Source organism: Numida meleagris, chromosome 6 (genome assembly GCF_002078875.1).
Source record: "Numida meleagris isolate 19003 breed g44 Domestic line chromosome 6, NumMel1.0, whole genome shotgun sequence".
Taxonomy (NCBI): Eukaryota; Metazoa; Chordata; class Aves; order Galliformes; family Numididae; genus Numida; species Numida meleagris.
Window position 1 is genome coordinate 45,380,416 of NC_034414.1, and position 27,631 is coordinate 45,408,046.

General features: G+C 40.4%; 1 long non-coding RNA gene across 2 annotated transcripts; it reads left to right on the plus strand.

Moving 5' to 3' along the window:
- Window positions 2,550–6,591, plus strand: LOC110401763. Of its 2 annotated transcripts, none has more exons than XR_002440579.1 (5): window positions 2,550–2,963; window positions 4,489–4,550; window positions 5,283–5,395; window positions 6,032–6,251; window positions 6,382–6,591. It is a non-coding gene; the product is annotated as an uncharacterized LOC110401763 (long non-coding RNA). The 2 variants fall into 2 exon arrangements; XR_002440580.1 differs by lacking the exon at window positions 2,550–2,963 and adding an exon at window positions 3,201–3,251.

Genomic DNA, 27,631 nt, shown 5'->3' on the forward strand with positions numbered 1-27,631 from the left:
TTTAGAGCTTTAGTCTTTCTCTTTTCTCAGAAACCATTGCCCTAAACCATTGCCCATTGCTTCAGTTTCTGAAGCAAGAAATGACTGTGTCTGAATTGTTCAGTTATGATATGGTCCTACTTGGCGAGGCTGAAGACAGTTTGAGTTGAAATGGATTTTAGTGTTCGTAATGCATTTCATTACATTATGCCTCAAAAATCCTTTGAGGCAGGCAAGTTACCCATATCTATTTAGTGGTGAGGCACTGGCAAAGGCTACCCAGTGAATTTCTGGATGCCCCATCCCTGGAGGCATTCAAGGTCAGATTGGATGGGGTTCTGGGCAGCCTTATCTAGTGAGTGGCAACCCTGTCCATGGTAGACGGGTTGCAATTAAATGATCGTTATGGTCCCTTCCAATCTAAGCCATTCTATGATCTAGATATCAAAAAACGCAAGATTAATGTTGTGTCTTATATGTATTAAAAATTGTGTATTTGTGGTATAAATTATTTTTTGCCTGAAGAGTTTGTTTTCTGCATGTGAATCTAGTCTCAAAAATGGCATCTGCAGTAGCAGGCCATCAGTTCAGAAGTGTAAGGCAGCTGAACACAGAAACAAGCTAAATAAAATTCAAAATATTCCTGGCAGAAAGAAAAGGATTTCACCCAAATGAAGAAAGTTGTGTTTGAAAAATTGTTCAAAAAGTCTGCTCGGGGGAGCCACTTAAAGACTTCTAGCTGTAGAGTAAGTGGAAGAGCTGTAAGTATATTTCTGCAATAACAGACTTGAAAGTGGTCTGTCATTGCTTCCCTGAAGGATAATGTTGAATGTAATAATTAACCCATCTATAACCGGCATTCCTCTCCTGATGGAGGAAAGGGGTGGAGAACAGTTTGTCAGACTGTTTTCTTTCTTAGTTGTTGGCAACATCCCTTGCAATGGATACATCTAGGGGAGAAGGTAAAGACAATGCTAACAGTATGTAAAGCTGGAAATGTAGTCAATTGGTATTTTTGAGTGGAGCTAGAAGGACAATTTTTCTGCCTTCTCACCAGTAAATACAGCACTAGAGATGGATTCAAATACTGGTGGGACAGTCTATTTTTCTGTTTCTCAGTGGGAAATCCTAGCTTTATGGAAGTCTATCACTATCATCTGTTTTGTTTTGAGGCTGACAGTCTCAACAGGTTGCTCAGAAAGCAAATGTAAACAAAGTAAACTGAATTGAGTTTATATTTTAGCCACAAAATATACACAAACCTCCAGAGAGGAAAAATTCAAAATTAAATGTAATTGATTATTCTGGCCCAACCCACAGGGGGTCTTCACTTTCTTAGGGTGGGCTCAGCCCTTTCTGAAAATCAGATATTAATATGCAACTAATTTTCTCAGTGTTCCTCTCCAAACCATCTTACATTTTCCCTGCCTGAAGAATCCCATAAACCAGCATTTGCTGGGAGTCAGATGAGGTTAAAGCTTCATTTCTTGACTTTGATACAGTGCAGTAGGAAGGGCTGACAGTTAAATAAAACTTACTGACTCAGCTTACAGAGTATCTCTGCAGAGGAGTTGCCACACTTGACAACACATCAGTGTGGTGTTATGCTCCTTGAGGAGCTGAATGCATGCTAGATGGAAAATGTTCTTCAATTTTCTACTTGCATCTGTGCAACTTTCATGGGAATTTTTCTCACTGCTGTTTTTGGTCATGCTGTTTGTCAGAAAAGGTGAAAAGTTTTGTTCTTATTGCTGCTGAATGCAGATCGCTTTCCTTTGTCCTGAGTCCTGGTTATCAAAGGCTCTGCAATAGAAGACGATAAGGAGGAGAGAAACAAAATTAATATTACTAAAATTAATATTAGTAGCTTTGCTTGCTTGTGGGCAGTATCCAAGAAAGTCTGGAAAGCTATCCAGTCTGGCCATCACCAGGGATGTGCCATGTGAACCATAGATGCTGGCTTTCCTGGCACCAATGACATCTTTAATTCATCTTTAGTCATCTCTGCAAGTAAGGGCTTATTTGATACAGAACCAAGTATGGGGTTTTTTTGTGTTTTTTTTTTTTTTTTTTTTTTTTTTTGTGAGACATGCTGGACTAACCTGCTTGTACAATTCCTTTTGCAGGAAATTGCTGTTAGAACAATCCCACCCCAAACATGGTAAATGCTCCACTGACACATCTGGAAAGATATAGTTAAAATTTTCTTGAAAATGTGACAGCTTGGTGCCATGCAGTGAAACATTCAAGTCATCTTGCATTCAAGCAACAGAATTTAGTAGACTTCTGATAGTCTTTTCTGCGCTGAGTCAGACTATATTATTCTAAACAGTGTATTGCTATGAGTGCTTCTCAATAACGTATTAAGCAGGGTATGAAGACTTTTTATAAAAGAGAAAATGTTTAATGTGTTTAAGTGGTTATTTTTTAGCTTAGTCAAAAATAGACATTTATTGGGGTGCAAAGAATTACTCATAATCCCTACATATCCACCAAAGGTGTAAGCAGAAGCAATTTGATGCACACCTACTCTAGTATCTTTTGCCTTTATCTTGAATGCAAGGCCACAATGATTAGAAAATGAAGGACTGAAACCTCAGCTCTAATTATTAAAAGGCTCTCACATGAGCTCTGACTAGTAAAAGTCCCTCAGGTGTCATCACTGATAGCCAGCTGAGTGGGGTTTCCTATGAAGAGGATAAAGCAAGAAGCCTAAACTTAGTATATATAGAGAGGACCATTTGTTTTTAGTGTAGTACTAAATGGGAATGTAGTTTGGGATCTGTGATTTTGGGTAGACTTGTGAAACAGTAGGTAAAGTAAATGTGCTTGATCAAAAGATTCCCTGTGATAAACTGGATTTGCTTTTAATCTCATGCAGCCACAGGATACTAACCTGAATGCAGGGATAACTGGATGGGATTACATCAGCTGTCTTGATTAGGAGACGTTAACCTTGGCCTTTAAAAATTTTATAATTCCTGGTAAGTATGGTTTCTGGGATGAGGCTTGTGGAAGTCATAACAGGCAACTGAGTTCCTAACTGCATTTCAGAGTTATTCAGCAGCCTGAGGGGCAGCCAACAGCTATCACCAGACAGTACGCTGCCTCTAATTAATTTATTTGTATTCTTACATTCTCTCACAAAGATAATTGAAAGATGATGGACTGTGGTAGAAATCAGGAAATAGCCATTATTAATTGAAGAAACTGTGGTTTGGCTGCCATTAAGATATGGCTGGCAATTAAGTAGATCAAACTTTCAATTAATGGTAAGGAATTGAGATCTAGCATTTCAATGTTTTACTGGTTTTAAAAATACCTGTAAGAAATCCTTAGATTATGGGGGAAAAAATTGCAAATATATTGAGATTTGGCATTTATACCACAAGGTAGCTTGGTGAAATTTCAGTTGTCAGCAGTCCTTGATTAGGTCTGGTTGCCTCTTGTATCAAGTCAGCATGTGTGAAAACCCCTTGCAATGAAAGAATGCCTTTGACTGTGTTTCCTGAAAAAATCACTATTTGGCAAAGATGGCGAGCGAACTTAAATATATGAGGAAAAGGTCCTCTTGAACAGGAGCATTGCAGCAGAAATACAGCTGTGAAATGTCAGAAGCGGAGCATGATTAGGATTCAATGAAGCCAGAAACAGCTGATTTGTGAGACTACACTTTCTCTGAAAGAAGCCAAAGATGAAATTTTTTAAGACTTAAGTTTCTGAAAATGAGTAAAAAAAATCAATTCTTAGTTGTGTGCCCAGTTTGAGATAGAAATTATACATGAATGCTGTTGCTAAAGAATAGTGGTTTCAAGAAATCTATTTTCAGGAACATCTAAAACATCTTTGATCAGAAAATCACTTTGTAATTCTTGACCCCCTCTGCTATATTTAGGCGTCTAAGAGGCTGACTTCTTAGAATGTACTAGGCGAAACCATCTATAAAGTAGATGGGAATTCGCTGTTGGTATCTTTTATGATTCTTGATGTGAGTCTTGCTGCCCTTGAATTATGTGGGAATTTCAGATTTTTATTTTTTAAGACAAATTTTTAGCTTTTATAATTATGAAGAAAAAATGGAGGGGAAAAAAAGAAGGCCAAAAGCTGATGGCTCAGAATCCAGGCAATAACAAAAGAAGTATTTATTTGAATTTTGCTAAATTCATGAAATTTAATTTGTTGAATTTCATGATTTTAAGATAAACCTGTGGTGAGCCCAATTCACAATTATTCCTCTCTCTCCCTGTCAAGTTCATGATAAAATATAACATTAGGAATTGAGAGCTGGCTATTTTAACCAGAAGACAATTGCAGTGATTTTGATGCCTTTTGTGCTACTACAAACCACGCTTTTGTATCCCCTTCTGAAAAATATACATAATAGTTAAGAACAATATAGCTTACATTTTGAAAAGAGTATAGCAGTATTGGCATCAGTGAAGTTCAGCACAAGAGTGCCATTACTGCTGGCCCTTTATCAAACTCTGGTAAGTTTTGCTTTTGTTATAGTGCACATTAGACAAGCCTATGGCCTTAGATGTCAACTGGACTTCCTAAAGAATAAAGTTGAGGTGAGTGGCTGCCTGTCTTTGATTCACCTTATCTAGCTTCTTAATCCATGTCCAACTGCAGCCAGTTGACATTGCTGGCATATAATTTAAATATTGTGAATTCCCTATATGATTCTTTATGCATATGGAGGAGATAGACACTGTTAAAGTTTCCCCTGAGAAAAAGGATTGTGTTGTAAAACCCCCAATTTGGAATACCAGAGAATTCACATAGGAAAAAGCAAACATGAATTTCCTGCAATTGAAGCTAGTTTTGCTTAGAGCTTGTGTCTATTAGACATGAGATATACCAACTACTCTTTTAGTTTACATATTACAGAATTAGTCTACTCGTTTTTAGCAGTAAGTACAGATCACAGTTGTGTTCTTCTCTAACAAAGAAGTTGTTCCAGCTGTGCCCAGCTGTATTTGAGGAGAAAGCAACTGCTAGCAAAACTGGAGCAGAATGTGGGCAAGAGCCCCATGGGAGGCAAGAGACAGGGCTGCAGGAGGCCAGGAGGATGCTGAAGGATCTTGAAGGGTTAGAAAAGCATGGAGAAAGAGAGCTGAGGAAAAAAAGGCAGTGTCCTTAACTAAATAAGGAATAAATACAGATGCTTGGAAAGGGAAACAAGCAAACAAAAAATCTGCAAAGTGACAGATAATGAAGTTTGGTTTCCTTTAGATCTGTATTGTGCAGCTGAATTTCCTGGTAGCAAGTTGTCCAGTGCTACCTTTGTCTCTTCTGGGTAGGTTCCCTGTGGGCAAGGGCTGAGCTTCAGTGCACCTCAATGGAAGCACTAACAAGTTCTGTGGGAGGATGGACAGGAACAGGCAGAGTGTCGATGCTGATCTGCTTTGAGCAGGTAATTTATATTTAGTCACCAGATAGCTGCCATATTTTGGACATTTTTCGGTATACCACACCTTATTATGAAGACTTTCTCTGCAGTGGTGTCTAAGATAGCTGTGAGAATGCATTCTCTCACTTCACCACCCATTTTGCCCACTAATACCAGGTCATCCACACCCAGACATCTTCACTCAAGGAAGAAAACCTCATATTTAAAACCAGGTATTTATACCTGGTCACAGTCAGTTTCATTTTAATTCTGTTATCATGATGATCAGACTCTCAAAGACAGAGAAGTGGGTTGGGATAATAGAGGGTGGCTGAGCTTTTATTCATTATTTAACCAGGTTTTAGGTTTGTGCACGTGCCTCAAAGCAAACATAACATGAGGTTTTAAATTTCTGTTACTGCAGTCAGATTTTACTCAGAAGTAAGAGGAGGAAGTAAAAAAATAACTCAAGTGAACCTACACGCTGTTTAAAATGTGTTAATCTTAGCTGCCAAAGTTGCAGGGAGGAAACCAGTTCTTTCAGAGAAAGACCAGGCTTGCTCAGCCTCCAGGCACAGCAGGCTCAAAAGCTTGGCAACTGTTTGTTTGGTTTTGTTTGGTTGTGTTGTTGTGTTTTTTTTTGTTGTTGTTTTTTTTCAGGTGCACCACTTCCCACATCATAAAGCTCCTCCAGGTGGGTCAGGTGAAGGCAGTGCAGATAGGAGGCAGCAAGCCAGCTGCTTGCGGTCCCTCAGTCTCTGCACCCTCTGGGGTGGCCCTGCAGCCCTGCAAGTCTCCCCAGGCACCTGCTATGCTTTCCTCCAGCCTTCACTGGGCCAGGCCTGGGGAGCCTTGAGCGTTGGTGCCTGAGGTCCTCCAGGTGAGGTCATGGTGGTGGCTGCTGCAAGGCCAACATGTGATGGCTGCCCTAGGAGCACAGGGAGCGGCCTGCTCCTGGCCCCTACTCACCCTCAGCCTGGCAGCATCTCTTTTTTTTTTTTTCCTTATAGGAAATGCTGCTTCTCACCTGATGTTGCCATGGCAATGGGGAAATGGGCTGTGTTTTGGGCTCTTGGCAACTGTATCTGAAGGGAGTGGCCAGTACATAGGTACATAAATCAGCCATGCTCCACACACCTGCACTATTATTGAGTGTATGTGTATATACACGCACACATATATATACATAAAAGAGTAAACATTATTCTTCATATACATGTGTATATATTAAAAGAATAAATATATATATGTGTATATACTTACTCTTTTTGCTAGAAGGCTCTTGTAGAACCTGAGAAAGAAACCTTAATGAAGGATATGAATCAGGGATTCAGGAAGGCAGAAATGAAGGGGAAACCACAGGTTTCAGGCAAACAGCCTGATACTCGCTGTTTTGTCTGAGGCAATGCTGGCTCCTTCCCGGGCCACTGGCTCCACAAGGAGCATGGAAAGAGCCGGGTGGCAGTAGAGCAGCACTGGAGGTAGGGCAGCCCCATAGCTGAAGTTGAAGGTGCCCCTTCAATCTTCCAGCAGCTTCTCAGCCACACACAGGAAAGTATGTTTTGGGGGGGGGGGGGGGGGGAATGTTTGAGGTGAAACAGAGGATGTGTTGTTTGCCAGTGATCCCATACCTCCTGTTGTTAGGTGGTTGGCATTACAACTTCCGCGTGCCTAAGAGCTTTCAGTAGTGAAACAGAAATGCATCTCACCACACTGAAGCAAAGTGCAAGAGTGATCTCCTCCAACTCTTTGGTACAGACAAATGCATATAAACCTGTCATATACGCACAAGTGAGCATGAAGTAACAAAGCAAGTTGTGCTTCAACCAGGAAGAAATTCTGGAATAACAGCTGGCCTGTAGCATAGGGGCATTTATTGTTTCCTAATGCTTTGCTGAGGATTGGCATTGCTTTAGACTGGATTTCTCCGAGGACTTTTCTGATTCAGAATATAGTGAACCACAAATTCCAAGATGGTTTATTTCTCCTTTCTTCTGGTGATATGTAGGAGATGTGATTAATTTTTCAATTATTCCAACTTAAGAGCATCCTGCTGAAGCTGTCAGAATTTTACTGATGTAAAATTCTCCAGACTTTTTGGCCAACCATCATTGCCAACCTTTGTGATTTCTATTGGTTAATGTTCACCACAGCTGAGACATTTGATCAAGGTCATCATATTTTCATTGTTTAATGAGGCTCAGTAGACCACTTGCAGGTCACTTGCTTTAGTATCATAGACTGCGGGTAGATTTGAGAGCCACTAAAATAAAACTGTAAAATAGAAAAGAGGGTTGTCAGGTCCTATGGTAACTGTGATCAATACCACATAAACTAGATTAATTTAAGCTTAGAAAAACAGTACTTGCATACATTGCAAAATAAAAGCTATGTATTTTTTCTGATGCTTGACTTCTTTACCAAGATAATTTTCTTACCATATCCCTCTGAGATACCTTCTCAGAGATGTAGGCTGCTGTCAGATAAAACTCTGCAGCTGTTCCAGATTTTGGAGAGAGAAATCAGGCAAACGGGAATTCTTCAAACTGGAATTTGGCCTGAATTGTAGCGAAATCAGGTCACAGATTAAGGAGAAAAATAGCAATTTTTTATTAAAAATAAGAAATTTAAGGAAAAGGAGGCTCACTGGCTTAACTTTCTGCATTATACTTCTCAGATGTTGCTGATGTCTCCAAATTGTAGGATGTATGTGTTCATGGAAGTCTCTTTATAGCTAAATGGATTTGGGGCAGTGGGACCCCACTCTTCTTGCCTTGTATTTGAACATCCTTGGTCTTACTGCAGCATGGATGCATTCTTAGTATTATGATTAAGTCAGAGTGACTTCAGTGGGAGTGTGTGAAGTAACATCCAAATATGTCTGTTCATATTTAGACTACTATTAAAATTCATTGTGTATGCTCTTGTGATCATTTGCACTAGTCATTGGTTATTTCTTTCACTACCAATCTGAGCAGAACTTCTCACTGTACGGGCTAGTCTGTTGGCTGCGTAGGGTCAGATAAGGATTAGGATTTTGTAGCAGAATTTCCAAGGTATAGAAGAGCGTGTGTCCTTTTTCTTCTCCACCTGTGTCCCCATGCATTAGCCAAAACACATGCATTATCTGACAGGTATTTCTGTGATTCCAGGTTCATTGTGCTACATGCTCATCTTGCTAGCAAAGGACACCAGATCTGCGTATGCAGAGTGAGCCCTTATTTACCTGGATGACACAGCGAGGAAGACCTTGGGGCTCCTTCCAGCAGAGGCAGAGATAGATATGAAGCAAGAGCCAAGGTCTGGGCAGAGCTGAGTTGGGATCTGAGGGATCTGCCAAGCTGGAAGTTGATACCTGCTAAATCGCTTCATTGACAGATAGGTGAAGGCACGAGGGGTCTGGGCAAAGATATCAGAAGATAGATCCAGCACAAAATATAGCCACACAAAATGAGCAGTGATTTTGAAGGCAATCATTACTTGCCTCTGAATAATAGCTTTTAAATTTTTTAGATACTATTATTTACCTGGGGCAAAATACAATTCTCTATCATTGTGCTGAGCTCCCAGTGCAGCATGGTTCCCAGTGCAGAACTCAGAGCCAAGTTTAGCTTTATACTTTGCTCCTTTTTTCTCTGCGGTTTACTCGTACCTTATTTACAGAATGATCTAAATTTACTGGAGCTTTATCACCTGCTTCAGAAAGAAACATCTTTTTCTTATTGAATCTGCAAAGTTAAGTAGCAGTGAACTCCAAACAGCCAGGGCAAGTTGAGTACACTTGAGGCTCATGTAGTCAATATGCTGATGTATCTAATAATTAAAAAATATAGTTATGTCAGTTACTGTTCCCTGTACAGTTTTAACTTTAGCTTAATGCTGTGGAACACAAATTGAACTACATCATAGACTCACTTTGCTTCTTCCTCTTCTGGGTTTCCAATTTTACTTGTAATTCAAGTGTGTTTTTTTTTTTCTTAAATTGTAAAATATTTACCATGAAGAGGGTGAAAATGCTTTACTCGCTCCAATTTTTATTAAGAATCTTTAAGTTGCAAACCAAATGCACATTTCCTTGCTTGAAAACCTGTTTGTTACCACCCAGACTGTTTGTAGCATTGTGAGGACAGCTCACCATATTGCAAAGGGCTCTTTTGTCTAGGCAAGCAGACTCGTTCCTGGAATAAAAAGAAAAGCCCCTCCTACCTTGCACGCTATGGTCCTGGACTGTAACAAATATCACAGGTTGTCCCCAGCTTCCCTCTGTATGCATAGTAATCAAATCTGGTTTTGTGACTTTCTAACGTCTGAAGTATTGCCAACTTGAACAATGAGTGTAGTTTAACAAATGAGAAAACATGGAAATGAAATTAAGCAATTTGGTTTTGATTTTTAGACATAGCAGAAAAACACAGCAAAGTAAGCAAGTAATCGGTATATGCAGCTAAACTTGTTAACATAACTATAAAACCTACCTCAAACTGTTCCCTGTGGAATCTATGATCTAAAAGCATAGAAAGTGAATTGGATGTTTAGATCTTGTGATCTTGATCTAAGCTATTTGAGGGATGATAACTTAGATGACAACCTTGTGTGGAAAAAAAAAGTGTATTCCATTTTAATGGCCTGATATCTTGTGGCTTGAGGGGCAAAAATATTATAGTAATTTTATCTTCACTATATTGAATTAAACTAAATGGCAGTCTCACTCGTTATTTTCTTGTTGCTACTCAAATTATTTTACATTTTCGCTGCAACTAGAACACCTCTCTCCCAGAGGTGCACACCTCAGTCACTTGTCTCATTCAGTACTTGAACAGTCTAGTTTGTCAGGGTGAGCCAATTTTGGCACATTCATCACCATTTATCCACTATTGAACCATCACACTAAGAGCTGACTAATATTTTATGATGCTTTTCAATAATGGAAAAGATTTCTATGGCAGATTGTCATTTCTGTTTTCTCACAGGTAATTAGCCTCCCATCCCATTAAACATAGCATATGTTTGTTATTTGAAATAATCAAATTGGTACATTGAGTCACAAGTGAAAGCAAAAAGGCCAATTATCTTGAAAGCATATATATTTCAAAACAGTTATTTGTTCCAAAGAGGCCATCACATTGCTGTGTATAATACAGCATAGCAGAGGGTCTGGGTCTTGAGCAAGACAAAAGTGTCAATTAAAAGCTGCCTTAAAACAGGATAGAACTCTAGTAAATGACATTTAGTTATAAGGCAGCATGGTGGTCTCCTTGGATTATGCATAGATTCTCTACAATTGCACTCTCCAGTCCTATAAAAAGTCAGTTAGTTTTTTTTACTTTTACTGGAGTTTTTACTGTGTCTTCAGTGTGCAACTTTACAAAACACCAAACTTTATAAATTAATTCTGAACCTGAAGGATGTAAGCTAGCTGTCAGTGGCCTACATGAGAAGGGCTAATTACAAAAGCATCTTCCTGCAAGGAAAGGTTCCTTACTCAGCTTCAGAAAATGAAGTTCATCTAAACTGAGAATATTAATGCTTAGCTCCGCTCACAGTCACAGAGGTGAGGTTAGCTGTGCTCTCCTCCCGCTCACATGGTACCTCTACGTGGATAGTCATAAGCAGCAGTTAGAGATGTAAATTTATTTACTGGAGATTGGACTGGAGCTAATGTTTTATCTCTCTGAAGTGTTGTTCTTCATTGCTTTTCTCCTTTCCTACGTCCTTATCTTTGAAAAACTCTTCTGGATAAGTTTCCTCTCGGCAGCCATATTTTCCAGGGCAGTGCAGGATCTCATCGCTTCCTTCCTCCTTTCACCCTGACAGCAGCTGCTTCTGGTGTGCAAACAAATACAGTAACTGTAACTCCTGTTTTTAGTGTCATTGTTAAGTGTAAACTCTTTTCCACAGTAAAGAAACTACAGAGGCAAGGAGGGGAGAGAGACTGTGAAGTACTCTGCTGCAAGCACAGGCAATGCTGTTGAAATAGGAGATTATTCATATTTGAGCTGCATCTTCAAATCCAGTAGGCTGCTGACTTGGCCTACTTGTGGAAAGAAATACTGAACTTCTTCTGAGTATTAATTATTCACCACTGCAGGCTGATTTAAAGCACATGAGAATTCTCTTAGCAGCAGTCCCTATAAATATGTATTCTGTGAAATCCTGAGTCAGCTATATTGATGGCAATATTTGTAGAGATTTCAGTGGGTTCAGAGTCTAGTCTGGACTACTCAATTTAGTTGAGATAACACGGGCATCAGTATGTTCATTAAGTAAATTACCATACACAGGGCTTGTCATAAGTTTATCTTAACTCCTCTACCTAAGATTCAGAAGGCTCGCATCATTGCTGCATATGAATATAAACTAGATTCAGTTAAGTCAGAACTGAATCTTTAAAAATATTTCTGTAGAATCCTTTGACAGTTGTTGCTAGTATTGTAACAGAGCCACAAACAAAGACATTTCTTACTGGAAGTTGAATAGATTTACTGAACTGTTGCAGTATCAACACAAACAGCTTACACCTGAAAGGTGTTTCCTCAGATTCACTGATCTCTAGTCTTGGGTATGGAACAAGGTGAGATGAGCAACATGAATGGAAGGTTTTATTTAATCTTCTGACTTGTTGCAATAGAATTACTAGATCGTGTGTTGAGTGACAGTACTCTTAGAAGGATTGTCTTGAGAACATTTCAACACTGACAAAATGGTGACTAACATTTCAGAGCTGTTACAGCACTGCACCTGCAGAAAGACTTCTCCTTGGGAATCAGTCCAACGGAGACATTAAGCTATGAGAACACAGGAGGAAAAAGACCTGCAGAATGAAGAGAAAAGAACTGATGAGTAATCCTAAATATTTATAGATGTAGAGTAGTCCCTTCTCCCCAGTGTTAGAGCGTGTTTTTCCTCTACAAGCTGATTGGTATTGAATGGTATCCCTCTTGGTCCTTTGACACTGTTCAGTGACTGCCCCGGCATTCCAAGAGTATCCCCTGCATTTCATGCAAGGTAAAATGTGAATGAATCTGTGTAAGAAATGAAAGAAGTGGGGCTTGTACAAGATTAGTCTAATTCTCCTCCTGTTGAAGTAAACCTCTCCTGCCTCAAGGCCTCAGGCGGTGGAGAGCCAGCCTACTCCTAAATTCAAGAGCTGTCTTGTTGGTGGACAGGTCAGCTACCAGCTCCCTCACTCTACATCCAGGTGCCACTTAAGCAGAAGGAATATAAATCTCTCTGAGGGCAAAACCAGAGGGGGATATGAGAACAGTACCGGAAGAAAGCTCAAGGTGTAAGTCCTTCACAGTTATGGACCCAAGTTTGCCCTAAATGACTGTCCTGTATAGAGTTTGTAGGGCCTAGAGCCTGTTATCTTTGGTCTGTGGTTTTTAATACCTCTTTCTGATGTTCTGGCTTTGTATGTTCACAGCTGCAAAATCAATAGGCCTGGTGTCCTGGCCAAGAGTGGTTTAAGTTTTTGTTTTGTTTATCTGACTATGTTTCTTACCAATTTTAGCTGCAAGTTTTCCTTTCTTTTATTTCACCATAGCCTAAACTGTGAAAGTAATTATCTGCACGTTTCACTGTAGATAGGGATGTTCCAGAGCAGACAGTCTTCAAACCTTGAATTAGACAGTATATATATATTTACTTATCACTTATCTATGGGTAGAGGAGTTCTCTTTAACCTGTTTTGTACATTTAACATGAAACTAGAAAGTAAAATCTATCTACGAGTCTAGCTCTCAGGTTTTTTCTTACTTTTTTTTTTCTTTTGATGATGTTTTCTTAGCTTTTGTATTGATGTTGTTTATGAGAAAGACAAGGAAATTTCCAACCCCACAAATTTTGAACTACCGCTATAAATAAATCAATCAATCCTCTCTGAGTACAGTATAAGAGTGGCCTAAAAACTGTTTGCTAAATCAGTGTCTTCCTTTATGGAACAGAGAAAGTGATTTCAACAATAGTTCAAGCTGCTGAAACTCATCCTGTAGCAGTGCAGCCTGAAGCTGTGGACAGTGTCACTCTGTCAGTCATTTCTGCTATGAAAATATCAGTCATTCCACAAACACAGGCACATCAGCATGCTTCAGCTGACAAGCTGGCAGTGTGCTACCTTACGTTTTGCTTCCTGAGCTTCCAGTTGGAATGGACTGTACAACTCTACTACTTATAATGTCTCAAGCTCACTGGAAATACACTGTCCCTATTGGCATAATTGTCTTTGAAGTTCCCTGGTGCATAGAAATATGTATTTCTCCTGAAATAATTTCTGTTATCCTGAAATACCTGCTGATCAGGCTAATGGCTGGGAAACAGTAGCATGCAAAGTTTCAGAGAGGCAGCAAATAATGGAAAGGAGACAGGTACCTTTATCAGCTGAATAGGACAGAAAGATATTTGTGAGTTTCCCATTTCCCTCTCTGTGCCGTGCTTTGACTCTCCCATGCCACTGCTAGCCTTGAGCAGTCCCTCAGGCATTGCAGCACACTCAGACCTTGTCATCGTTAACAAACCTGCCTCACAGTACTGCTAGGCTACTCCTTTGAAAGCTGTTGCTTGACCATCACACAAATTCTGACACCACACAGCCTGCTGAGTAGTACACAGGTGAGGGTCATAATATAACAGGGTTGCTACTGCTGTGTGATAAGGAACTGGTTTCTTCTTGTTAGTCTCTGCAGCTGAGTACTAACAGACCTACCCCTTGGTTGCTAGAGTATCTTTTGGGGGCACTTCAGAAATAAGCATCAAAAATGAATTCCTAGCCATGTTTCAAAGAGTATCCCACTTCAAAAGGTCAGTAATGGGTTGTTCTTAGCAAACAGTTATTTGACAGTGCGGACAAGGGCAGTGTACGCTGTCCTTAGCTGTGACCCAAGTATAGATGCTGAAAATAACTGTTTAGAAAATAATTTGATAGTAAGCAGCATTGACTAAGACTGTTTATCTATAAGTAAAACACTGAACTAGAAAAATAACTGCTGTAAAATTTTTTGGAGCTCTAAAGATCCCTTGCTCCTAAAAGTGGTGAAATGAATTGATGTAGACAGTAAAGGTAGGTTTGGAGGAAGTTTTCTAACACAAAATTTTAACAGCTGGGAAGTGGAAATTATAAATGCTTGAGAACAAACTCTCCATGTAGCTGTTTGAAATGACTTCGCAGAATAGTTACCTAGGATTCCAGTCTGGAATAAGGTATTCAATACAACATATTAGAGTAATCTGATTATGACCTACAAATAAATAGATAGGTCAACAAGACTATGAAGGATGAACCCTATTCAAGTTTAGATCAGAATAATGCAGCAATACGACATTGAGTGACATGGTAGTTCTGACCTCTGCTTCATAAAAACTTGTTGATAATAGCACCAGTATAGATGAAACCACTCAACAAAGTGCTGAGCCAATTAGAGTATAGGGAGGTTTTGACTGGGTCATTTCATCTTGATTATCATAATGAAATACCAGGTGTGTTTTCAGTAACATATTTTATTACAAGAATAATGAGATCTCTTTAAATGCAGTACTTAGACTGAGTGGGAAATTACATTGACTATCCCTGGAAGGAGAAATGTGTGCCAAGTTCAGTGCAGTGAAGCACTATCCATAAGACAGGCAAGCTGAAAAATTGTATGCATGTACATAAGGAGTATTATATGCTACCTTTCTGTATGCCAGTGAAGCACACTGTTGTATTTAGCTATTATTTACAAGTCTAATTCCCTTTTGGTTCTATAGAAGACAGCATGCCTTAATGATGTAGGGCTGCATTTTTAACATATACCAACTGGGATTGTGTGAGGTTGATAAAATGTACATACTTCAGATAGACTGATGAACAGTAGGTAATAAACATACCACACTGGATTCTCCTAGGAACTGTATCATTTACTCTGGCTGTTTCCCAGCTGCGGTCTTTTGCTCCGTTCTGGCTAACTGTTTGTTCCGTTTCAGATAGACCTTTCTATAAACAAAATAGAACATCAGAGATATTTACAACTTGAAGAATGTGACCACAATAAACCTTTAGTATAGTACAGAGGAGGCAGTCAGGGAAGAAGGAAGATTCTCCTTTCTATTAATAATAGATCAAAATGGCTTGGAGATACTGGATTAGGGCACTGATCTTGATGCGTTAAGCAAAATTAGTCAGATCTGTAGCTAAATGAACTTTGAACGGGCAAATCAGACTGAAGGAAACAGTACTGGATCCTCTTTCTTTTGATTATTTTGCAGCCTCAACGTTTCCTGCTCTAAAACCATGATGTGTGGAGGCCATTTGCTGTCTGAATAGCCAAAATTTTCAGGTAAGAGGGAACTGTGTTTTAAAAATGGACAAGATCACACGTCCTGTGTGCACATGGATTATATAACACTTTGAGATAAAACCTGCCCTATAACTGGAATTTTCTGTTGTGTTAAAATTTGGTTAAAGAATACAAGTCTCTGAAACTAGTACTGGGTATTTGTTGAAAGCATTTGGCTAATGTATTTCAAAATTTCAGTGTAGCCATAGCATAACATGTAGTTTTTGATTCTCAGAAAAGAAATCTAATATGCAAATAGCCCTGCCATATATGGCCATATATATAATATTTCTGAGCACTTAATTCCATCTGGTTAGACTATTATCCTCTCTTCAAAATCTTTAATAAGAAATGCCACCTAATGAGTGTAGCTTATTTTTTTGGCTTGTGCTGAGTCGGTTTCTTCCAGGTTAGCTTCTTATTCAACCAGTAATTACAGTCTGGATAGCTGCAGTTCAAATTGGGGTGCTGTTAGTTAATGGCGACTGGTCAGTTAACAGCATTGCTATGCCTACACTAAATGAGTATAAAAGAGCTGCCATTTCAGTGGATGCTCTTGTGTGTTTCAAATAACAAGTACTTGAATACGCGTATGTCTCAGACAGTCATTCTTTTTACTTGTGCTAGTAACTACCGCATGACCTAACCTTATCTCAGCAGTAGGAACAATAGATATTCGTTGGAATTTCACAGTTCCTTGAAACAAATATGCCAGTAAACTATTCATTGTGTTACTAACAGTCATTGAATAGAATGGAAACGTAATGTGTTTTGCATGTATGTCTGGCAAACACATGTTATAAGCTGCATAGGAATGGTGACTGGCTCCTCAGTGATTTCTTTTCAGTGTAACTTTTAAACTTTTCTGTGAATTAGATATGGAGACAGAAGAAAAAGAAATACAATAGATTACATTCACAGCCCGTCTAAGTTGGCGTCCTATTTTTGACAAACTCATGGATTAAAACAAAGATGTGAGAATTGCACTGTAGGGTAATATGAGTTGAAACCTAAGCTGGATTTGTAGTAGTTAGATACAGGCAACTGAGGTAAAGCACAAATGTAATCAAAATCCACAAGGGCCCTTGCTTTGAATTTTGGACATAAATAATGTAAATTTGGGTAAATTTATTGTGATTTTTGAAACATAAATAAAGTGGAATACTATGCCATAGACTATGTAGGCAAGGGGAGGCCACCTAGAAGGTGGATGAAGAAATGACTGATAGCCAATGGGAATAGTTTTATCCATGCTTGTCTAAGCTAAACAGGGGAGACCTTCACTGTGCAGTGGGCTTTAAAAAAAGCTAATTGAAGAAGTCCTTTCAATTGCAAATCACAAATGAAAATTGACACTAATGCTGCATATTCAGAAAGCTGGCACTGGTGAGAGACTTAGGTTGCTTATTTTCAAATGAAAGAGGTCACTCCCTTACTCATTTGTTTTGTGTTTGTCATAATAACTGTAATTATGAGGCACTACTGTGATAATTTAATGTAATTTAGCACATAATTAGTGAATAAAAATCCTACATAATATTTCTTTCATGGAGCCATGTCACTAATGAATACTGGCATTCAGTGACATCTTTCCTGTCAGTCAGGGTTGTGTGGGATATACAGTTCATATAGCCTATAGTCTTAGACTTGTTTTGCTCTTATTTGAAAAATGAGCAGAAGTATCATAGCAGAATTACTGAAATGAGAGTGGCAAAAAAAGCCCTGCCCTTTGGCAAAGAGTGCTGAAGTTCACTACCCAGCGAGTGCAGCTAAAAGAAGAGTGTTCTCTGAAAGCTTCATTGTTCTTGCAACGCTTCACTGATACTCAATGTCATTACTACTGATTTCAGGGAAAAATACCTCCACTGATGGGAGTCGAAAAAATCATTTCAATAGGCTTTTCTGGTACAGAGTCCTCTCGGTTGATCTCTAATACGAGAAACAATTCCTGATATATAGTTTATACAGAAAAGAGTGAGATGAGGTGTTTTGTATCTGCTGTGCATACATGTCATAGAAAACTCGGACAATGGAGCTGAAGCATACTGGAATCACAAAGTTGAAGAACCAAGCAACCTGTCTTTTGAAAAACTAGTCTGAAATTTTGATATGACTACGTAACCAATTCTTTGTATATCATCTCTCTTCTCAGGGGATCAAATATCTGAAGGTATGTCCCATAGCTTAACATCTTAGAGGAGTGACTTTTTGCTTCTTAGAAATCAGATTTTGCTTCTTTTAAATCAGATTTTAAAATGCAAAGGCTCCATTCAACTCGTCATACAAATTCTGACAGAACAGGTAGACTTGATTGCATATGGGCCTGGAAATTCTTCTGGAGTGAAAAATGACAAAGGAATCATTTTGTCATAAAATTGATGCTGCAGATGTATGTTGCAAGCATTAAATTTCTAATAATTTATTTTGCAAAAATTAGCTATAATTTCAACTTGGTCAAAATATCTCTTCTAGATGTTCAATAATCTTGGGAAAACATCAGATGTTAGATAATCTGCCACTACCCAGAGTAGTTCACTCTTTCCTCCTTCCTTAAAACATTGTCTTCATTCTTCACTTTGATTTATTGGAAAGAGATTCTAATAGTTGATACTGATTGTACTCTAGTCATGTGAAGAGTCCTTTTGTGCCTGTTTTCTTTATGTATGCTTATCCTAGAATCAAATCAAACCTCATTTTTTTTTTTCTTGATACATAGATAGAGCTCTTTGCATCCACTCAAAATAATTTTCTATGGTCTTGGAACCATCTCTTTGGATCATTGCAGTGCTATCCTAAGGATTTCTCCTTAAAATGAGATCATAAGACCTGTTTGCAATTAGTCTTGCAACATTCTTGTAAAAAATGTACACAGAGGTAGCTTCTGCAGCATGTTCCTAATCCTACATCAAAGTGTGTTTCAGACCTTTTATCACACTATTCCCCTGTGAGCACACATTCATTTCTTTGCCATCCTTGATGCATAGTTTCTTTCTAGGATTTGTAACCTGAATTGGTTCTCTCATTCCACCTTCTTTATAACAAGACATAAAATGTATAAACACTTTTTCAGTACCTGAATATTGAATGGAAGGAGCTGAACAAATATTCAAATTCATAAAACAAAAATGAGTAAAATAGTTATTAACCAGGTGTATTTTATGGTCCCAACAAAGCAGCTACAATTTGTGCAGTGATCTTTGAAGTGACTAATTTTTCCAGGCACAAATAAGTGAATTATGGGGCTAGAGGAAACCGTAAGTACTTAATGAGTGTGGTAGTTTAAAAAAACCAGCTTTGAGAAATCCTAAGTAAATTCCATTTTTTTGTCTCTAAAATCCATGGCTTTTACACAAGCAAGTATGGAGGAGCATTTGTTTATAGCACACAAAGAGTGTAGCATACGTACAGCAGCTGTTTGGGTCATTGGGTTAGTAGCCTCCAAATGGTTAGAGTTACAAGAGAAATCTGTATGCTGTTACAGGGATACGACCTCATAAGGATCGCGGAGATGTACGGGTAATGTGACTGGAGCACAGTGGTTTTTAGGAAGGACAGATTGGGAAGGTGAGGAGAGGGCATTGCCCTTTATATAAGAGAACAGCCAAAATGTATGGAGCTCTGCTTTGGGACATGTCAGGAGTGAGGCAAGAGCTTGTGGGTGAGGGTTAGTGAGTAGGTCAACCTGGGTGCTGCTATACTGGAATCTTCTGTAGACTTCTAGTTATGGTTTCCTCAAGTTACATAATTTATTTCCTTGATTGTACCTGGTCACTTAGTCATTTCAAAGTTCTATATACAAGAAGTAGGGGATGATGCATTCTTCAAACAACAGAAGGAAGCCTCAGATTCACAGGCCCCCATCCTTGCAGGGGACTTTAACCACCCTAACATCTGCTGAAACAGTAAAACAACATCCTGTCATGGACAACTGGAACAAAAGGTGCTCTGCTGGACATGTTACGTACAAACAAGGAAGAACTGATAAGGGACATGAAAAGCTGGAGAGAGATCTGGCTGCAGTGACCATTAGATGATACATCTCAGGATCCCAAGAGGAGAAAGTAGGCCAAAAGCCAAGACAATAGCCTTGGATTTTGGGATAGCAGACTTTAACCTCTTCAGAGACTTGTTGGGAAGAATTCCATGGGATATAGCCAGGGAGAGAAGAAGAAGCTGGGAAAGCTGGCTGATACTGAAGATGTACCCTAGGGCTTAATACTAGGTCCAAGACTGTTCAACAACTTCATTAATGACCTGGATGATAGGATAGAGTGCACCTTCAACAGGTTTGCAGATGATAAAAAACTGAGAGGAGAGGCTGACATACCAAATGGTTGTGCTACCTTTCAGCAGGACCTGGACTGGCTGGAGATCTGGGCAGAGAGGATTCTCTCAGTAAGGTTCAGTAAATGGAAATGCAAAATCCTGCACGTGGGAATTATTAACTCAATGCACTAGTGTATTTCTTTGAAAAATCAAGCCATCATTTTCCTACGTATTAATACTTAGCTCACATTTTCCTCTCAGTTTCTGTCTGGTTGATCTGGTCTGGCTTCTAGTGGCTGATCAGCTGGAAAGCAGCTTTTCCAGGAAGGATCTTGGGGTCTTGATGGACAGCGAGCTGGCCATGAGTCAGCAATTCACCCTTGAGTCAAAAACGTTATCCTAGGCTGCAATAGGAAGAGCATTGCCAGCATACCAGGTGAGGTGATCCTTCCCCTCTACTCAGCTCCCATCAGGCTTCGTCTGGAATAGTATGCTCTCCATGGGCATACGAGAGTGAGTCCCACACAGGTCATAAAGGTGATTAAAGAACTGGACCATCTTTTGATACACAGAGAGGCTGAGAGAGCTGGGATGATTTAGCATGGAGAAGGCTCATGGGGAATCTTATCAGTGTATATAAATATCTAATGGGCAGGAATGACAACAAGGGAGGTAGACTTCTCAGTAGTGCTCATTGACAGGACAAGAGGAAATGTGCACAAATAGAAATACATGAGATGCCATTCAAACACACAAAAAAACAGCATTTCACTGTGCAGGTGGTCCAACACTAGCACAGGTTGCCCAGAGAAGCTGTAGATTGTGGTTCCTCCATCTGTGGAAATATTTATAAGCCAGCTGGACATGGTCATAGACAACTTGCTGTAGCTGAACCTGCTTGAGCAGGGCAGGTTAGACTAGATGATCTAAAGAGGTACCTTTCAACTTCAATCCTTCTATGATTCTGTGATATTTTTGTTTTGAATTATTACCTTTCAAAGCTGAGGTCCAGCATTTTACTTAAAAAACTAACTTAATGAGAATGGCTTGAAAATACCTATCTGTGATAGGATTTAACTTGATAGCATTTCACATGCCAAATCATCTGCCTTGGTCTAGTCAAACTGTGGGGATTTCCAAAGGCAAGACTGCCAGCAATAATTTTCACTACTATGCTGGAAACAGATGTTATTTGTCAATCCAAGGTGTTTGTTTCATAATGCTTTGTACATTATAGCACTATAACTGCAAGCAATTCTGCAAGAACTACACCTACCAATATTTCTGAGAGACAACATTGTTTATTTCCATTTTATATAGGGAGACCAAGGCAGAAATTAGTCAAGTAGGTTGCCTGTCCCTGTGGATGGAAAGTGGTTTTCGAAGTGGAACCTTCGGTGGAACCCGATCTGGGCTTTAGAAATAGCAAAGATCTCTGGAAATCTGTAGCATTTGCAGCTAAAGTAAATCTGGGGAGAAAGGCAAAAGATATGCTAGGAGTAGGGTCCTCATAACCAGATGTTGATTGCATTAAAAAAGGATGGGGAGGGCACAATATATGCCTCTGCAGAGAGATCTTATTATCTAGCCTGAGTACTGGAAGGTTTCAAGCTGCTACTCCCGCCTTTCCACAAATCCGTTTTCATCATCTCTATTCAAAATCTTTCATTCTAAAGCTGAACTCTCATGGTCATGCCCTTTCTATATCAGCCTATTGTATGAGGATGTGGTTAATCCCCAAGCCCTTGACCTTTAGTGATTTGTACTGCTGTCAAGATGCATTATACAGCTTTCCAAGCTGCTCTGCACTACAGAAGAAAATGTCTATGGTAGGATTCTTTTGTTTAAACTACCATGCAACAGGCCTCACTTTCATCATGCAAACCCTTTTTTATTTTCCTACAGGGGAAACAAGCCCCCCCATCCCTTCTCCAGAAGAGTTTCAGTAGGAAAAACAGAGCTGTGAGCTAGAGTAGGTGTAAAGGAGCTATCTGTAATTTGCAAAGCGATGAAGATTATGTTAGACCTACTGGGACAGAAGCTGAGAGAAAAATGTGAGCTAAGTATTAATACCTAGGAAGATGATGGCTTGATTTTTCAAAGAAAAACTACATCTCTAAAGCAGCCCCTGGCTTTGATGAAAGATGGCTTGCTGAGTTCTATGAGCATCTGTAAGGCATTCAGGGATCTCAGCTCTACTCATCATGTTTTTTGATGAATGATAAGGCTGTGGAAAAGGGTAACAACTAGATGGTATTCTTCCTCTATGTACAGAGACAAAGGCAGCAGATGTAACAGGTACACAGTCTCCTACCTTCATTAATTCCTTCATTCAGAGATTTAACCATAGGGTAGCAGGAAAAACAGCTTCTCCCTGCTGATTCAGTTCTTGTCTCTTTGAGGATTTCAGCACATGTTTCAGATAAACGAATGGGAGTTTTGAAATGGTCTAAAGATAGTAACTTGTTTCACAACTGTCAGTGATGACTTTCAGCCTCCAGTATAAGCTTCATTGTGATATCGAGCTGATATAAGACAAAGATCCTGGATTTATTTAGAATTCCCATAAAAATGAGCATTAAGGAAAGAATTAGCTTCCAAGTTTTTCCACGTTCTGCTTAAGAATGCTATTCTCATACCAAAGAGAGATTTCATACCAATTTTTCTAACTAGTGCCTTTAGGAATCAATTTCTCATACAAGTTTATCAATAGGAACTTTTGCCTTCCATGGTAAAGGAGGTTAACTTTCTACAGTTTAAGAGGACTATATCCTCTAGCACTAATTTTAGCCTTACATGGACAGCAATAACCTTTAAATTAACTGGCACAACTGAAGAAAGACATCTTCAGCTTACAGTGGATATTTCTCTGAAAATTGCACCCAGATCAACAGCTGCCAAAAATGGTTGCTACTAGAGACAGACCCAAGAACAAAACACTCATATACCATATCATAGATCCACAGGTAGCTGCTGTCTGGTGCTCTACTTGCAGTTGTGATGCTGCTGCTCCACAATGGAATTGCTGGACTCAAGGATGTGCTAAGTAGAGTAACAGGGGTGATAATACATGAGGAACAGCTCTCTGCATGGAGAATCAAAGAGCTTCTATTTTTGTTTGTTTGTTTATTTTAAAAGAGAGATGGCCAGGGTGATAGATTTGATATCACAGACGTGGAGAAAGTGAGTGGAAAATGCTTATTCGCTATCCCCTGCAACACAAATTAGCTAATAAAATTATCCATTGACAGATACAAAACAAACAAAATGAAGTCAGTTTTCCCCCCACACACTATACCTCCACACACTGTTTTCTATAATAAAACAGTGAGACTCACTGCTGTGGTGGAGTTCAAAAGTTCACATCAGTTCAGAAAGTGATTAGACAAATTCAAGAAGGGTAGATATCAAATATCAGATATATCAGAATATCAGATATCAAAGCCTGGCAGCAGCCTCCAGCTCAGAAAGTTCCTAAATTGCTCATCACTGAAGCAGGAGGTTGTTGCTACAGAGGGATTGCTCTGTCCACACCCTGCTTTGTTTTTTTCCTGAACATCCTCTCCTGACAACTGCTGGAGATTATCAGGCTGGATGGTAGACAGAGCTATAGTCAGACCCTATCTATAGTTACCTATCCAGCTTACCACCCACTGTGTTAAACAAGTCTATAGATGTTGCAGTCTTGGCAGCTTAGACAGAAATTGACAGCAACAGCAACACAAGGTCTTCAGTGGAACATGCCTGTGATTTGCGCTTTCCCATCGTAACAAAAGTTTTGCCATTATTTCTGTACAGTGCCACAGCTGTACTATGCAGTTCACATTTCAGTGTTTTTTCTCTACATCAGTGTGTTTTGTAATTATACTGCAGGGATTTCTAACCAGTGAAAAGATAGTTTTCCTGGATTCCCTATCCCTGCTGACTTACAAACCGAGATTTTTCCAGTCCTCATGTTCCTAAAATCACACCCGCCTTTATTGCTCTTGTATTAGCTGGGGACTCTGATTCAATACCTCTCCCACTCACTCACCTTCCTCTATTCCATTCATGCAAAATAAATAGGGTTTTCAGAAAGGAGAGAACTGCCTGGAAAAGGGAGAGAAGTACAACAAGTGAGAAGACAGGCAAGAAGGGAGAAGAGTTAAACGGTAGATGGAGCTTTCCTGAGGCTCCTACCTAAAATCAATTCAGTGCCCCTTTGCAAGGAGAGAAGCAAGCAGCAAGCCACAGGGCCTGAAGCAGCAAGAAGGGGAACATAATACAAGGCTGAACTAGGCTGGTAGCTCACACCTTTTTAGGGTCTCTATCTATCTATACTCCACGTTTCCACAAGAACACTCCTATGCAATGTCCCTGGTGCTTGTGGAAGGCAAAGTTTGCAGAGATCAGCAGGAGCTGCAGGCCTGAAGGGAGCAGGTGCATCTGAGACCTGGCTCCCAGCACCGGCCAGAGCCTGAGCTTGGCAAGGGCCAAGCTGCCCTTCAGGGGGAGGCTTTTCTTACACCAAGGGCCTCTGAGTTCAGACCCAAGAAGGTGATGACTTAAGAAGCCTTAGCTGGCTGGGAAGGGCATGTGGCTGTGAGACAGTCACCAACCTCCGACGCAGCAGCAAGATGAGGGAGGCCGTATCCTGCCCTCTTGCTTAGGAGCATGAAAGGTCCCACTGAGCACTCATCAGGGCTTGCTGTAACCCTGCTCTGCTGTCAGAGAGCCGCACACGGTAAGCTGTGATCCAGGGGGTGCTGACTGGCAGCAGTAAGAAGTACCTGCAGTCAGCTGATTAGCAATACAGTGCTGGGGTGAGAAGAAAACTGAGCAAGGCACAGGGCTCACAGAGAGCTCAGTAGAAGCAGCAGCTGGCACTGAGCTCCTGCAGGTGTTCCTTTTGAAGCTGCCACACCCCAGAGTGGCACTACGCTCACATTCAAAATCAAACTTGGTGCACAGCCCCACCGCAAAGGTATGTGTGTGTACATACCCAAGAGCTGTAGGAATACCTCACTGCTGAGTCTGCACAGCTACTTCGGTTTGCAAAGCGATATCAATTGACAGGACAAATTATTAATGGAACAGACGCTTGCAGGGGCAGAGATGTTTGGAAAGAGTTTCAGGATACTCACCCACCCAGCTCCAGCCACGTTCCTCCCTCACGCCTTGCGTCTGTGTTTCCAAGCTAATTCGTAATCCATTGCAATAGCTCTCAGTCTCTCCTGTGCTTTGAGTTTGCAAATCAGCCTGCCCGTCTAGAGCCATATCAAATGTGTTCAAGCAGTTCCGCTCTTTCATCCCTGTCAGCCACGGTGACTACATGAGTAAGCTCAGGAGTAGGGCAGGACGGGCAGACGTGACCTTCTGTGAATCAGCTGCAGACGGGCTCTGGCAAAGCTCACCATGGTAATTTAAGACTTTACCATCTGCAATACCCCTTTTTTAGAAGTTGCTATTTCATAGCGGAAGAGGAGGAAGAAAGAAGTACTTGTTACCACCTTAACTCACATGCTTCATATTCTTTCTACAAGCCAGGACACTGGTCATACGGCACGGGGCTCCTTCTTCTACCCCTGCTGTAGGGTGAGCTCTTAGCCTGCCACAGCATTTTCCTCCACTTCTCTGTGTTACTTAAGAAACCTTCACATGTGTTCTCTGCTGAGAAAAAGGTGATTTTTTCACGATAATTCGCGCAAGGGAGACAAGATACTTTAGTTTTGCTTTGGGTGCTGCTGCAGTAGGCAGTGTCAACTCTAGAAACAGCTACTGGCTGCAGCTTTTTCTTTTCCTAGAATATGTAGAATGAGGTAAATGAGCACATTTTGTAAACCAGTCTCAATTTCACTGAATTTCTTCAGTGGGAAGGAATCCTGAAAAAGCCTTCTAAAATATAACAGCATTTTTTTGAGATGCTTTTAAATGTCCTTTTTATTTGAAGCAGCGGTTCATTCAGAAAGTTTCTATACTGTTTCGAAGGCTTGAAAAAACATTCACGACACTTTTTTTGTTTCTTTGAATTTATACAAAAAATCACCCCCATTTTGGTTTGCCAAAAATGGTTGTGTTTTTTTCATTGTGGTTGACCTGAATTCTCAACATGGATCCAATTTGTATTAGTATTTTTGTACTAGAATTTTTTTAATATGGCAATAGAACGTCAGCTATTAGCACATCTGAGAGTGCATTTTGGCTGTTTATCTCACAGTAAAAAGGATGCTTTCCTTTGCTTAATTGCATCCTGTTTTATACAGATACTGTCTTTGTGTGTTGCCCTGAGAATTCCTCTGCCTCCTCCTGGCTGGCCTCACCTCTCCAGGCCTTTGTGTTTTTTTGCTCTATGTAGGTCACTACTGCACTTCCCTGGAGTCTCCCCTTGTCATTTCTGAAATGAGATGCTTCATTAGCCACTCTCCAGTCTTCTGACATTACCAACTTCTGCAGTCAGCTTGCAGACACCTCTGTTAGTGGCTGTCTTCCTTCTCTTGCTGTTTGCCCTACAGAAATAGTACCGAACACATCCATGAGTCAGAAGCTCTGGGGAATGCCCATTAGCGTCTGCTGTGTTACTCCTGGGTGTGTTTCACACCCTACGTCTTATGGAACCTCATTAAGTTTCTTCTGTGTTTAGATGCTTGGCATAGCTAATATTTGGAGAGTGCAGATATAAGGTTGTTAACGTTTTGTTTTAATCCCTCATATCACCGCATTTTGGCGGTAAAAGGAGAAGATTTGCAAATCAGAAGCAGATCTCTGCTTCCAGCTCAAATGGCTCTGTTTTATCCTAAGAGAACTAAATGAGGAGGAAGAGAATTATGTATACAAGCCTATGCCCTCCCTTCCCCCACCAACGGGAGGATTGAAACTGAACATAGCATGGCAGTTGTCTTCTACTGACTGGGGAGAGACATTTTAAAGGTAGGAAATGCAGAGAACAAAGCATGCATGTTCCAGAGCTTTGCACACAATCACCAACAAATAAGCCTGGCAGCCTCTTTGTTTTCTGTAGGAGTGTGCTCCATACAGCTAATCCCACCATCCCGAGTTCCCATCTGGAGTATGCCACGAGCAGCTCTGTGTAACAGAGGTGTTGCAAGTGTACAACAAGCAGGGCAGTGCACTGAGGGCTGCCAGGAACCATGGGCTGCTCTTGCTCATTCACACATAGGGACAAATATACAAAATGTACTCAGCGAAGGGCAACTGCCTCTCGTGAGAGATCTGGAAATAAAATCCCGCATTGCATTAGCAGTATTTTCCTCCCACAGTTCATGGGATACTGCTCTGAGCATCGTAGGAACTCCACACTGGGGGGACTTTGGGAAAGCAGGAGAGCTATTGACAGCAAAAAAACCCCTGCTAAACCCTGATGAAAAGATGCTTGGCTCTTGCTGTGCTACAAATGGCCTTTTCTTCTGTCTGAACCCCAGGGGAAGGCCTTGTGGAAGCTGGGGGCAGGCTATTGCCCAATTACCTGCCCAGCAGCTGCCTGTGATAGTCATTGCTCCTGAGCACACCTGGGCTCTCTTTACCACTTGTCCCAGGCAGCAGCGTCCCAGCAGCTCAGCAACTGTGATCAAGGGAGCTCCTGTGCATCCCTGCAAACTCTACTGAGATGTGGGGCTGCGCCTCTCTCCTGGCACAGCACCACCAGGCACAGTCATCCCCCCATTCTTCAGTGGCTACAAGTCTTCGG